We start from the raw sequence: 14,717 nt of genomic DNA, 5'->3' as shown, positions 1-14,717 counted from the left end.
AACCATTGGTTTTCATCGGTCGAATTGGCACAACATGTTATTTTCAGCGCTATGGGCATACCGAACCTCAGTGAAAAATTCAACAGGGTTCACTCCTTTCCAGCTAGTTTATGGCTTAGAAGCTGTGTTACCCATTGAATGCGAAATCCCATCACTTCAAATGGCTGTCGAATTACTTCCAGCTACTTCCGAAGAGGAGAAACGTTTATTGTACTTGGCTAAATTAGATGAGACTCGACGTGACGCTACATTGGCAATCGAGACTCACGCGAAACGAATGAAAGCTCAGTATGATAGAAATGTAACCCCTCGAAGTTTTTCGGAAGGAGACCTAGTACTATTATATGATCAAGCTAACGATAAGCTAGGTGCCGGAAAATTCGTTCCCATGTGGCATGGGCCCTACATTGTAAAGCGAAAGCTAGCAAAAGGGGCTTATGAGCTAGTTGACTTTGATGGGGACTCTTTGGGTAAACCCAGAAATGGACTTTACCTAAAGAGGTATTATGCTTAAATGATGGGAATGGAGAAATTTTTAGATAGGTTAGATTTTCTTTCTAGCTAGCAAGTGTGTTAGTTTAGTCAGTGTGCTTAGCTTAGAGAGTGTGGTTTTTCGTCATTATTCTGGCTTATCTTGGTTTTACTCTTGATATTGCAGATGTCGACGCCTCTCCAAACATACATTGGATTTGCTGATGGTGCTTGTCGTAGTACACGGAACATCTCTTCCGCAGCTTGGGTTATCTATTCGCCCTCTGACGAGTTAGTTTCTATGCATGGGGTAAGCCTCGGTCAAACAACGAACAACATTGCAGAATACAGTGCAGTGATTGAATTATTATCCGAATCTATTTCATTTGGAATTCGACGTTTGATAGTGAGGTTAGATTCTGAACTTGTTGTATTACAGCTTAATAGAGTTTATGCCATTAGGAATCCTGTGTTATTAAGGTTGTTTTTGAGAGTGCGTCTCTTGGAACGTGAATTTGATTACATTGAATATCAACATATTCCAAGGTCTTTGAATACATTAGCAGATGCAATTGCTTCTCGAATGTTGGACAGACATTTACGATAATCATGCAAGTAAATTTAAAAACATTTCATCACATATGTTAAACAAGATAAGCCGGTAATAGTGATATATATAGATAGAAGTGTGTCAAAAAATATATACATCGTCTTCGATCATAGGTTGAAAACACCTTATGATCGGCAAAATGATAGTACAAAAAGTCAAAATGTCACATGTGACTACAAAAGTGACTAGTCAATCACTGGTGGTGCTCTCTGTATGACACCACTGCGCGGGCTACCTTACGCAAAAATCTCCTAAATGGTCCAGGGACCGCGACTACGAAGCGCTGAAGCCTGATAGGAATGTCATCCATAGTAGTCTCAGGTATATCTGCCGTGAGACGCTCTAGATCATGCTCCAACTCAGCTAGTACTTCCGCAGCCGCGTCCTGTGGGGCCGGTACCGGTGCAGCTGGATGTAGTCTATCAAAAGGCCGGAGGTTGGCTGGACGCTGTGGACCAACATCTGCATTTTGAAATTTTACTGTTAGTTTTGAGACGATATATATGAAAAATAAAAAATACATAATTAAAGAACTTGTGAAAATAAAAGTACCTCTGTCATCCCATTGTTCTCCCTGTGGAAGAACCATGTCCGGATCACCTCTAAAATCCACTCCGGCATACGGAAAGTCCTGTATCGAAAAAACCTGGTCCTCTAACCAGTGAAAATAACTATCTGAGAATCGAACCACTGTCGCACCCTCGTCAGGATGCCGGGCCATCACCGCAACCCATCGTATCAGCTTTGGCTCCCGAGGACCCAAGATATCAACAGTGAGTTGCTGAGGGATCAGCATTGGAACTCTCTCCAAGGCAAAGCTCACGACTAGAGGCCCATATCCAAAAGTCTTTAGTCGTCCGTTCTTTGCCTTGGTCAGTTGGCTCTTCATATGAGCCGACACAGCTTCACACCAGTTGAAAATGGTGCCTTGGTAACAGTCAATTGCCATCCGCATTTGGGATCCGGAAGCAATGTGTAAAGCGGCCGCGCCGCAAATTCTGGTAACCGTGAACGCTATGACTTTGAGTTCCGGCAGAGTGATGTGTTTTATCTCTATGCCTTTTGAATGGTGAGCCCCAGGTGTGCACCACTCGTCGCGGAGACTATCAAGGGATTGGCCACCCGGCCTAGTCCCCGCAAGACTGAGTTGCTCACCTCTGTTCGGCAAGCCAGTGAGAAAGTATACATCCGAGGGCTCTATCTCGAGCTGGTGCCCTCCTATGTAAAAGCATTGTTCTTGAACGTTCCATCGCTCAACCAGCCATTCCAAGAATCTTACCTGGCCCCTCATGCCCGGTATGGTCCAATATTTGTATAATCCGCATGCTCTTAGGGCATCCAGGGAAGGTTGATGATTTATTGCAGCTTCATCATCCTCTACATGCTCTCTTTCTCTCCAATCTAACATGGTTAATGCCCTGCACATCAAAAATAGCAATTAGAAATTGATTTGGGAATTTTTGGTGGTTTTTTGAGGGAGTTGGGGTTTTGAAATGCGCACTTCTCGGAAGACGCACCCCGGCTTTGTAGCACAGGGCGCCCGGACGCGGCTGGCCTGAAGGCGGGCTGCGTCTTCCGACCATTTTCCCGTATGAGAAAAAGTCGGGGGACGCGGGTCACCCGAAGGGCACCTGCGTCCGCCGAGAGGCGCATTCCAAAACCAAAACCCCCCCAAAAAATGAAACTAAGACCTAAAAATTGATTCTAAACGGATAGAAATGCAGAGTAGGATGTGTAAAATACCTGGATAAGACGGCGTTCGATTCCGACGGTCGGATTTTCCGCAGCGACCACGGGAAGTTTCTTGTCAAAAGCTCCTTTTTCAACCTCAACAGTGAAACGGTAAAAATGACATGGTAAAAGGTCTTTTTATAGGTTTTTTGGATGAATTAGTTCATTTTTTACCATGAAAAGATGTTTTTCGATGTATTTTTGCCTATTTTAAACAGGTATGAGTAATGTGTTGCTTTTGTGCAGGACAAAGGGATTTCGAGGGAAATTGTAATTTTTCACAAACAAAAATATCAGAGTCATCTTTTAAGCCCTTTTCTGACTCCTAAAACATGAAAAGATCGCCGAGCGTTTCTTTTACACTCGTTAAAACGGAATTAAAAGACGGTCCCCTTTTAGCTCTTTTCTGACCGCAAAATCAGGAAAAGATTGCCGGGTTTTTGTCGTTTCGAACTCGATAAGGAAATAAAACGACGTGTCCTTGATCGCTTTTTACTTTTCAGGTCAACGACACTATTATGAAAGTACTCCTTGGTCGCAAGATCAAGCGGTTCCCCCAGGTATTATTTTATACTTTTTCGGGCTTGAGGGACACAAATATACGAAAAAGTTCAACGTGGAGTCTCCTTTTGTTTTTTCAGACTCTCTAAAAATGAAAAACGCCGAGTTTCTCCTATACTGGGCTCGTTAAACTTTTACAGTAAAGGACCTGTTCAATTACAAACAGGAACGAACCACTCCTTCCTAGGGTTCGAATTTAAACTAGGTTGGACTCGTCCGAAGGATGAGCTTATAATCAAGCATATGTTATCCTCCTCAAGCTTGTTAAAAATAAAGAGGTACTTGCCAGAAATGGTGGGGGAAAAGAGAGAAGAATGAACCTGTTTGTTACCTTTTGTCTCAAAAGAAACTTTATTACCACTCTTGAACACGACACTTTTCATTCACCTGGGTTGGGAAATCTTTTACCTCACAGTTGACCAAACCACTTTGAAAGTCTTTAACCGGGTTCCGGGGATTAACTTTGAGTTATTCGTCACCAAGCCATCTGTCGTGTCGTTATGTGTTCAAGAGGTCTGCAAGCAAAAACTTTCATCTGCAAAATACTTGTCATCCATTTGACCATCCCTGAGTCAGTCCTTACAGCAACATTTCTTCAACTTGAACAATGATTTCGTGTTGCGGGCTTGCCTGCAACGGGTCGCTTTCTATCGACATCGACACATTATCTAGAAAGATGACTTAGGAATCGACAGTACCTTGAAGTCTGCATGCATCAATGGCAGGTTTCTCGCCTTTGACGTCAGTTTACATCATTGACTTTCGATCAAAGGATTCCGTGAAGTGTTCGACATCAAAACATCTATTCACATTTCACGGGTTGTGCTTGGTACTTTGAGAACCATTGACATTACTGGTGGTTTCTCTCACGCTTGTTAACAGTTTACATCATCGACTGGTAATCAAGTGGTTTCTAACATGTTCGACATCGAATCATTTAATCACATGGCTAGAATCGTACCAATTCGGGAAGTAGAAGTGAAGACCCTGGATCTAGTTTCTACCATCCAGGCTGCGAGGAGTTTTGTATTCATTATCTATGTAGACTAATCATAAACAGATGGCTGCGTCCATACTGTGTCTACAAAAGTCTATAAAAATGATGTACTGCAAGATCATTCCTGTATCAGAATAGTTAGTCCATTAGTTAAAGTTTTGAATCTGAGTATGGGAATGCCTACCTCAGTGATGATATAATCTTATACATGTATTTTGTGTTGAAAATTGCAGGTTCCAACCAGGTCATCCACAAGACAATCCTTGAAATGATAAAGCGCTTCACCCTTCCTAGAATTACAAAACCCTAAATCTATTCCAGGCTTCGCACTTTAGGGGGCAATCTGTTACACTAAAAAATGTCACCATGACCACTTACAGTTAGTATGGCTCAAATCAACAGTCATGCTACCCTCTTAGGCAAGTCTTATGCCTCTGCTATCCATCTCAAACTCAAAGAAGAGAGAAAGTCTTGTCAAAAATATGTTTATCTCTGGGGTCGCAGGTTCTCTCTAGCCTTACCTGCGGGGACGCTCACAATGTTCACAAAAGGTGCGTCCTTGGACGCTCTGTATGTTAAGGGACAGGTGCGTCCTTTGTAAAAGGCAAAATGCGCGAGTTTCATCTTAAAAAAGTTACTTGTGGTTACTTCTAGAACTTTCTAGAGGTCGGTTTGATGATTTGGATGCGCCTCCAGTTGGTTCATGTATCTCTATTAAGGAGGAACTTATCCCATCAATAAGGGAGCTATCCCACCCAAAGAGGGGGATTATCCCATTGATGGTGGACCTGAATAACCTCTTTACAGCACTATAAATAAAGACATTGAGCCAGAGGGAGGGGAGGTTGGAGCTATACATTTTCTTTGGGTAAATGCTGCAGGAATTAGGACTCCCATTTAGAACCTTGTGAGGAGAGATTGTCTTTGCTTGATTCTACTTGGAAGTGGGTGAGCTTTGTCAAAGTAGAGGAAAACCCTTGATGGACCCTGGGAGGAACTTGCACAACACCAAGGCCAGGTTGTAAGAGTTTCTTTGTTTCGTTATTAATACAAACTGGTTTATTTTTCTCAATAGCTTGTGTTAATGAGTTATTTCATGTGTTCCTTGGTCTGCATGTTGGATATATGTTTTATTATATGAAATGCAAGTGCTTGGTAATTGTTTGATTGTTTGTGGTTGCAGGAATTGACTTGAAGGAGGAGCTCATCTGGATCGGCAAGGACGGACTACAACAACCGCGTTTTGGAATAAGGTAAGCCTAAACACGTGTAGTTTTCATGTTTTAAAAAGATATATTTAGAGAAAGATCACTCCATTTTGTCTTGTTTGTCGCTAGAGAGTTTAGACTCCTAGGGAGGTCAGTTGTGTCCGCACAAACGACTTTTTCCGCCACGACACTCCTAAATCTTCCCTTACTTTCTAGATAGCCTCAGTGGCTACTTTCACCAATTCAGTTTGCTCAAATATAACTGGAATTGATGGCCAAATATCATTGACAGAGTCAATGATATTGGCCCAAAGCATTTCTTTGGTCCGTCCTAGTGATTTCTGCATTGTCAAATCTTTCTCTAGGACTTTGATCTTCTCATCCATCCTTAGGGATTTCTGTGTTTCTTCTCTCTGTTGGATTTGGGCAAGTTTACAGTCAGTTTGTAAGCTTGCCACTTTCTCATTTAGCCTTTTGAGTTGTGTTTCCTGGATTGACATCTCCTCAATGGCTTTCAATAGCTTTGTTGTTTTCTCCGTTGATGTGCTTGCTGTTGTAGATTCAGTTGTGATTGGCAGTGTTGTGGCAGGTGGAGTTGTAGGCGCCAATGATGTTGCCAATGTAGAAGGAACTGTTGTTGTCACTGTGGGAATGGCAATTGTGGAAGTTGTTTCCATGTCACTTTGTTTGGACTAAATAAACATGTCCAACTCCTTCTCTGTCTCTTTTAGTTGGTCATTTAGCTTTAGGACCAATTCCATGAACTCTTCATGTCCTTTTTGTGCCTCCAGGACTTCTGCTATTTGTGGGTGATGCAACTGGGGAATCTTGAGTTGTTTCTTCAGAGCAGTGATATCATCATTCTTTTTATTTATTAATTTTTTAGTGGCCTTTACATCTTTTGGATCATGTCCCAACTCAATGACTAAGTCCTCTAAGGACTTGATTCTGGTATCTTTGGCCTGTGAAGAGGCCTTCTCCAATTGGAACTGTGCTGATATATTATTTAGGGAGTTTTGCAATTGGTGGGCAGCGATGGATTTCCCTGTCAAGGTGAGTAAATCATCTCCTTCGTTTGCTTGTGCAACTCAATCTGGCCAATAGGATGAATGTCCTTTGCCAGTACCTCGATGTCTATCTTTTTGAAGTCTACTGCTGTTCTTGGTTGTTGAGTAGTGGGCTTCATGAATGTCATTTGCATCCTCCCCTATTTTACATCATAGGCTGACATAAGCCTTGTCTAATTGGTAGGGGTCATCTTCAAGTATTGTGCATAGGTCTAGGCTTTCAGCTTCTCATTTCTGACCTTTATCTCTTTGTACCTTTCTTTGATGTCCTGGTCCTTGTCTGTTGGCATCCTCAAAGAGGATACCTCCACACTCTGCTGTCTTTCCAATATTTGGGTACGTGATGTGGAAGGTTCTATGATGCCTCTAGAGGGAGTGGCATGCCTACTCCCTTCTCTTTCAGTTCTTGTAACATCTGTTATCTCCTCTGTATATTCCTGTTCTGAATCATGATTTATTGTTTGTCTCTTTTCCTCGTTTGGAATCTCTACATATGCCTGTGATGTTTCTCTTCCTGAGGTGGTATCCCCTTCCCTGTTTCTCTTGAGGCTTTTCTCCTCATTTAGAGGATTCTGTAAGACTGGGGGGTTACTCATGGTAGCCTCTGGTCTATCTGATTTTTTTGATTGTTCTGGTTCTTCTGGTGCTTCTGACCCTTCTAGTGCTTCTAATTCTTGTTGAACCTGTGATTCTTCTTGGGCTTGTGATTCTTCTTGGACCTTAGATCCTCTTAGCACCTGTAGGAAAGAACCCTCATCAAGATATTTCTCTAGATCAATTAGAGTGTTTTCAACAGCGACTTCAGTGTTATCCCTGCCCACTAAATTATTCTCCACCCATTCCAATTGATTTGCATATTTTTCTATTTCAAGAATTCAGTGGTGAATGAAGGGAGCCATCTTGTTTTTCTATCTTCTATTGCAAATGAAGTCCAAGGGATCATGTCTCCACATGAATCTCTATTTTAGATTTAGTATTTCAAGAATTTGGTCTGCCTCCTTTCCAACTTCTCTACTATTGCAAATAAAGGGGCCTAACTGGTCTCTGATCCTGAGCTGGGCCTTCTTTTTGGCTCTGACAAAATGCACCTCATCTGAATTGATTATCTGCCTGTAGTACTCTAGAGAAAATAACCTCATTGGGAGGTATCTGGGTAGTTTATATGGGGCCAGCTCACAACCATAAATTCTAATTTTAGTGTGGTTTTGGTACTAGTGCCAATCCCCCACTTTGTGCTATTTTGAGAGTTGCAGGATCCTCCTTATATTTGAGCTAATTCTTGGAGGAGGGATTCTTAGCAGCATTGTCATAATGGGATGTACAAATAGGTCTACGAAGTCTATATATTAATATGAGAAGTCATATTTATGGGTAAATAGAGTCCAGAAAATCACTGACCTAAGGTGACCTTTTGTATCAAGCTTCTGGAGAGTGAAGGGGAACTTATCTGCTTGATAGTATAGAAAAAGGTAATACAAAACAGAGGAATACTTGAAAACTCTCTCATTACTCATCCTAAGAAACTAGTCATGCATCCTATCGGTTATAAACTTGGCATAATCATAAATGACAGTAGGAGTTTGTCTTGGAGTGAAGATGGACATGAAAGCTAGGATGATTTCATCTATATATTCACTAGTGGTGTAGCCTAGGATACTAGATATCATTGCTACAATATCCTGGCCGAATTCTGAAAATATGGTGTACACATATGGAGGAGGATCTTTTGGAATATGCTTTTCTTCTACAATGAAGATTTGGAACAACTCAGCAAGTTTTGCAGTGGTAAGCTTGGGGAAACGGTCCAATAGATCTCCAATTGAAATAGGGGTTAGGTTTTGCCCTGGTTGTAGTTCCATCATTTCATTAATTGATTCTGTAGTGATGGTGAAAAGTATAGTCTAGTTAGGGGACATCACTACTCCTTGGTTGGGGATATAGTTTGCATGGCAGTAATGGACAATTTCTGGGAAAATATGAACTTCAGGGAATTGGTACTTGGGTCCCAAAGACCAATTTTATTAGCATGGTTCAGGTATTGGTCTCTGTATCGGCAGTATAATTTAAGAGGGGATTCATGGAAAAAGGTGTCCTTGATTTGGAAATCTTTATCAGCTAGGGGGAGGTGGTCTAGGTCCAGGTGAGGAGTGGAAATAGGTCTCACATCCATGGCAATTGGGGCAACCATTCTCAGTTCTTGTGGATTTGAGAATGGGGGAGGTGATTTTCAATTTTTTTTGTGGCAAAGGTGGTTGAGTACAGTGTAAGGGCAAGTTACTTGAGTTGCTTTAATTAATTCTTACTTTAACTAACAAACTCAGTAACTGGTTCTTGAAATTTGAGAGGTTTTCCAATGAATTATGGCTTAAATACTTGGAATTAGGGAGAACCAGCTTTGAACAGGTCAGTTGGAAACTGTGAACGATTAAAAAGGTTTTGAGTAGGCTGGAAGGAAATCTTGGAACTTTGTGGTGTCTTCAGGGTGCAATTGTACGTGGGTTGATAGCTTCGACGTCTGCAGGTACATGCATGGAGGTTTTCAGTTGAAGAAAAATGATAAAAACGAATGATTTGGGGCTTTTTGGATTTATGCAGGAAAGTCAAAATTGGCAGGTACGGGTGAACAGTGGTCGTTTGTCATGTAGCGGGGTGAACAATAGTTATTTTGGCACGTAGCGGGCGGGCGGTAAGTGGTTTTCTTCGCATAGCTTTTGGGCGCTTGGTGGTTTTGGGACGAGGCCGCCCGATTCCACTCATCGAGCGACACGTAGCCTTGGGGGCCCAGCAGAAAACAACCCTTTTCAGGTGGGTAGCATTCGGACGTCGGGCCCTTCCAAAATGAATGAGGACCATCAAATGTGGAGGGGAGAGATTGTGCGGTGATTGGGCAGTGGAGTTGCACGGAAGGTAGTGGGGGGCCCGACAGGGGTTTAAGCGTGGTGGTTTTTGCTTTAATGAAGGTTTAAGGTTGGGTTAAGGTATCGGGGTGATTATCAGCAGGGTTTAATTGGGTTTTTAAACTAACTTAATCGCAAGTCGATTAGTTAGTGGATTTTCGGGGTTTTGGGTAATCTTATAATTTATATAATTAAACTAGGGTAGGATTTAATTAATATTGCGAGAGTTACATATATACAGGGAAAAGGGGTTTTAGTCGAGATTAAATAAATAAATTAGTAATTAGGAAAGTGAGTGGAAAGGGGCACTATACCCTAAGAATTTGATATTTCATGTTTTATTGCTTTTCCGATAATAACATAAAAACTTAGGATATATTGTTTTTATGGGTTTTTTAATATGAAAATGAGTCATGTGGGGGAACGAACACCTTGCCTTGGTAAAAGTAATTTCAACCTTAGGAAAAGAGTATTTTTAGGGAACATGAATGATTTGAAGGGGGGAATGAATGTTTATGAGGAGGTTTTAGTACTTATTGCTGATAAGTCATTGAGCCAAGGGTCCGGTCCCTCCAAAATTCAGAGAAATGCTTTGAGCCTCTTTGACTTAGGGTTTTCAAGTACTTTTATCTTTATTGTGGGAAATTAGTTAAGTAAAAAGTGAAATGAATGAGGGAAATTAATTAATTTACTGTGATATCCATCTGCATGCTTGAGTGCCCATTCACATTTGGAAATTTTATGATGAAAAGGATGATACACATGATTTTTTCTAATCAATCATCAAAATTCTGCAACCTTTCTACTACTTACCCATCTACTCATCCTACCATTTTTACTTCTCTTTATTAGGGTGCATTTGAGCTAGCAAACCGTTATCAAACATTTTTATTTTTCTTTACAACAGTAAACTAACTAAGTCTAACCTTATTACATCCAAGGGCTTAGTTTAAACAGTTGAGCTCCTTTTATTTACTCTACCTATCTAATTATCTACCAATATTAAACAGTTTGGTCAGATATTTATTCTCTATCTATAGACATGAAATGAAACCTGAAATAGCCAAGTTTAAACATTTTGACTATCATGGATTGTGGTAAAGGTTACAAACTGCTCACAATCATTTATTATGCACAAAAAGTAAATAGTAGTGGCATTTTGACTTGCACACTTTCATGGTCCTTTTTCTTTTCTTGGGGTTCATATTTTTCATCTTTTTTGACCTTTCTATTCTTTTTATCCTTTGATTATTCTTTTAGGACATACCCTCTTTACAATTTTTTAATTTTTTTGAATATGGAAAACATTTGTAGAAAACAAAGTTATGTACATATTACAGGTTTAATATTAGCCATTCAAAAATTATGACTCCTATTGGTATAGGAACCTTATAGTGGCTCCACTTGGGGATGGAATTTATAGGTGAAATGTCAAGAACTTTGTAGACCAATGGCCTTTTGAATTGTTGTGATGTTCTCTTGCAGCTTTCCCTTTTCATATTTCTGCATTATTGCTATTTATGACAGTAAAACTTTTGAAGCTTAGGGCCTTCTCTTTGGGCTTCAACTTCAAAAAAATAACCATCCAATCCACTCTAGACTTTTGAAAGTAAAGTGTATACACATGATTAGTGAAATCAATAACTAGGCTCAATATAGTGTTTGAGCATTCGACCATTAAATGGTCCTCCTTCTGCTTCTGTGCCATCCATTTCTCTGAGGAAGAAAGCATTATTACCTCTGAAAGCATAAATTATATATGGGCCTTTCCATAGGAAATCAAATTTCCCATGTTTACCTTTATCCTCTCTTCTTGAATCCCATTTCAAAACTTTGTCCCCTAGGCAAAAATCTTCTGCCTTAGTCCTTTTATCAAAAGTCTTCTTGATCCTTTCATGCACAACTTGAGATCTGATGTACACTTCTTCCCTGGCCTGCTGTAACTGAATTGTTTGGTTGATTCTTCTTTGGATGTCATTTAGTTCAACTTGCAGCTCTTGGAGTAGCTTCAACACTGGTGTTCCAAAGGAATATGGGAAAACAACTTCCATTCCATAAACTAATTGATAAGGACTAGTACCAGTGGATTTCTTTGTGGTTAGCCTATCTGCCCATAAGGCATTTACTAGCTTCTTGTTCCATGTTTTCTTGTTGTCTTCTAACAATTTTTTGATGATATTTACCATACTTTTGTTTGATGACTCTGCTAGTCCATTTCCTTAGGGGTAATAAGTTGTGGAATGGCCCAAAGTTATATAGTACTTATTATAGAAATCAATCATTCTCCTAGATTTGAAGGCTCCTGCATTATCAGTGATGATCTTGGTTGGGCACCCAAATCTAGATAGGATGTTGGATTCAAGCAAGCTTATTATAACAGTGTCATTGGCTTGCCTTGATGGTATGGCTTCTATCCATTTGGTAAAATGATTTGTAGTAGTGAGGATCCATTTGTGTTGGGCAGAGGAAGGTGGGTGGATTTCACCAATGAATTTAAGATCCCATTATTGAAAAGGTGCTTCAGCAGATATTGGTTTTAGGGGCAGGGGTAAAAGCTTTTTCTTTCCTTCAAAAATTTTGCATTTATGACATGAGGTTACAAATTTCTTTACATAAGAAAACAAAGTGGGCCAATAGAAACCGGCTCTAAGAATCTTTTCAGCAGTGGTTTTCCAGTAAAGATGTCCTCCACAGTCACCTGCATGAAACTCTTGTAACACCTTGTCAGATTTTTCTTTTAATAAACAGTTAAGAAAGATACCTTCATGATTCCTCCAAAACAAAGCATTGTCAATTATGAAAAATTTTAAAGATTTCATTTTTAAAAATCTGCTTCTGGTCCTGGATACTTCAAGAGGAGCTTGTAGATTTTGTAAAACATATATGATGTCAGCATACCATGGTAATTCAATAAAGGCCTGGTTGATTGGTGGAGTCGCCATCTCCTCTCCATTATCCATTTCTTCAATAAAATTTATATCTAAGGCTTGACAATTCGATTCAGCCATGAGCTTGGCTAAACCCTGGTGCTGGGCAGTGGATCCCCCCACAACATGGTTTTGGGGCTTAAAGCCTGTGTTTTTTTCAATGTAATGTAAAGACTCCGTGAAATGCGGGTGCGGAGCGTGAGTGTCTGGGATGAGTCATAGGGTTGTCTACCCTAAAATAATGTAATTTGATGTAAAGTTGTGTTGGCCTACCCATGGTCTGTGGACCATGGGATTGTATCAATAGAGTGAGGCTCTAAGTGTAAAGAGAGTTTTTTGGAAAAAGAAAGTAATAGACAGATGCGAAGGCATGGTTAGAAGATAGAAGTGGAACTGAAGTGTATTGGGTCATAGTAGTAGGTAGAGGCTCTGCAGCTAAGTGCGCAAAGGCCTAGTAGAGTCCGTAGCTGAGTGCGTGAACCCCTGCAGCTGAGTGCATAGGGTGGAGTCAAGTCTGTATTGAACTGAACTTGAAAAGGATTATTAATAAAGATAAGTTTGATTCGGCATATTTTGCATCTATTTCATGGATCTGTATTTTGATGTTATGTGTTAATTGTATCTAGTTGTTTATATGCACGCACTTGGTAAACATTTATATGAATGCTTATGTATGAAAATCCTCTAAGTAATTAGCACCTATGTAAGGAATATTTGGGTAATTAGCACCGGTCGTGCTGTGACTAGAACTGCGTGAAGGAATGAAAGGGCTCGTTGGTGCGCGTAGCCTAGTAAGTTGGGAGGTTGAATTGCATGCCTATCGCCCCATATTAGACATCCCTAGGGTGCAGAAACTTGGTTCCAGCACCCTCTCATACTGCTTTGGGTGAGACCTCAGTCTGCGCTCCGTGGACTGTTGCCAAAAGGGCCAGTAGTACCGGGATTTGCTTCGCTAAATCACTTCTTAACCTAGGTCAGGTCCCATGTAGCCAAAAAATGGTTTCATTGCTGGGACCAGGATTTGCCTAAGGGATGTCTGATGTCATGCCATTGGAACCCAACAAAGAAGGAAATTGAAGAGTGGTTGGACAAGAAGATTCACAAGTTCACAGCACAGGAAAACAGAACTCTGCAGGAATCTGAGAAAAGGTGGCTGAATCGCTACATGTATACGGAAATCCACGAGATTTTCTTTGCATCATTTCCTTCTAAACTATATGAGTGGGTCGCGAGATTAGCTGATAGCCAGGGAAGGTGTAGGCTCGACCAACCCATAGTGTGGACTTCAGAATTAGTGCATAGACTAGAGGCATCAGAAGATAAGATCGTGTGAGCTATGGACCATTGGCTCGACATGACCGTGAGCTACAACAAAGAAGAATGATGTTTTTTCAAGGGACCGCGAGGTAAGCATATTAAATATTTGAATACCTAGATTAAGATGCTATCATGTGAAAAGCGGGTTATGCGAATACATTAATGTTTGGGACGACGTGGAGTGAAAAGATATACAAAGGTAGCGGGGAACTAGAAAATAATTCCTTAATTTCACCTTCGCAAGAGAGTGAGGAAGAGCTCGCTTGAGTCTCTCCGAGATACGTGTTCAGTTTGATAAGGTAGTGCATTCCGCAGTTACCACCTCCACCCATGCCACCACCCACTTCACCTCCCTCACCTCCATCTCCACCACCCCCACAGTTTAGCATGCCGAGTACGATCAAATTACCTGTATTCAAAGGTGTAGGGAATGAAGATCTGGACCAGTTCTAGTTTGTGGTAAGAGCAGTGTGGGAAGCGCAAGGGGTCATGGATGAAAACATTAAGAAGGCTACATTAGTGAGCACACTGCAGGATCACGCATTGACATGGTATATCAAGCACTCTAACGACCACCCAAACGCAGGGATAATAGAGATCCATAATGCATTGAACAAAGAATTTAGCTGACCGAAATCAGAGACACAGCCAATCATCGGGTTTAAAGAGATCACCATGCTTCTAGGTGAGACCCCCTGGGACCTAGATCAGCGGCTGAAGAGTACGATCTGTGAGGCGAATATGACGCTAATGGATGCATAGCATCACGCATGGTTTGTGGCATTCCTGACACCACACTTGAGGATGGCACTATCACAACAGAAACTTTCCACCCAAGCCGAAGCGTTGGAAATGGAAATGAGGTTGCATAAGACCCTGATACAAGACCCTGGATTGGGAGTTCAACAAATCCATCCGCAACTACAGAATC

Source organism: Pinus tabuliformis, chromosome 5_1 (assembly GCF_031772625.1).
Source record: "Pinus tabuliformis cultivar Carrire ecotype Pingquan chromosome 5_1, CPIR1, whole genome shotgun sequence".
Taxonomy (NCBI): Eukaryota; Viridiplantae; Streptophyta; class Pinopsida; order Pinales; family Pinaceae; genus Pinus; species Pinus tabuliformis.
This window is presented reverse-complemented; position numbering follows the sequence as displayed.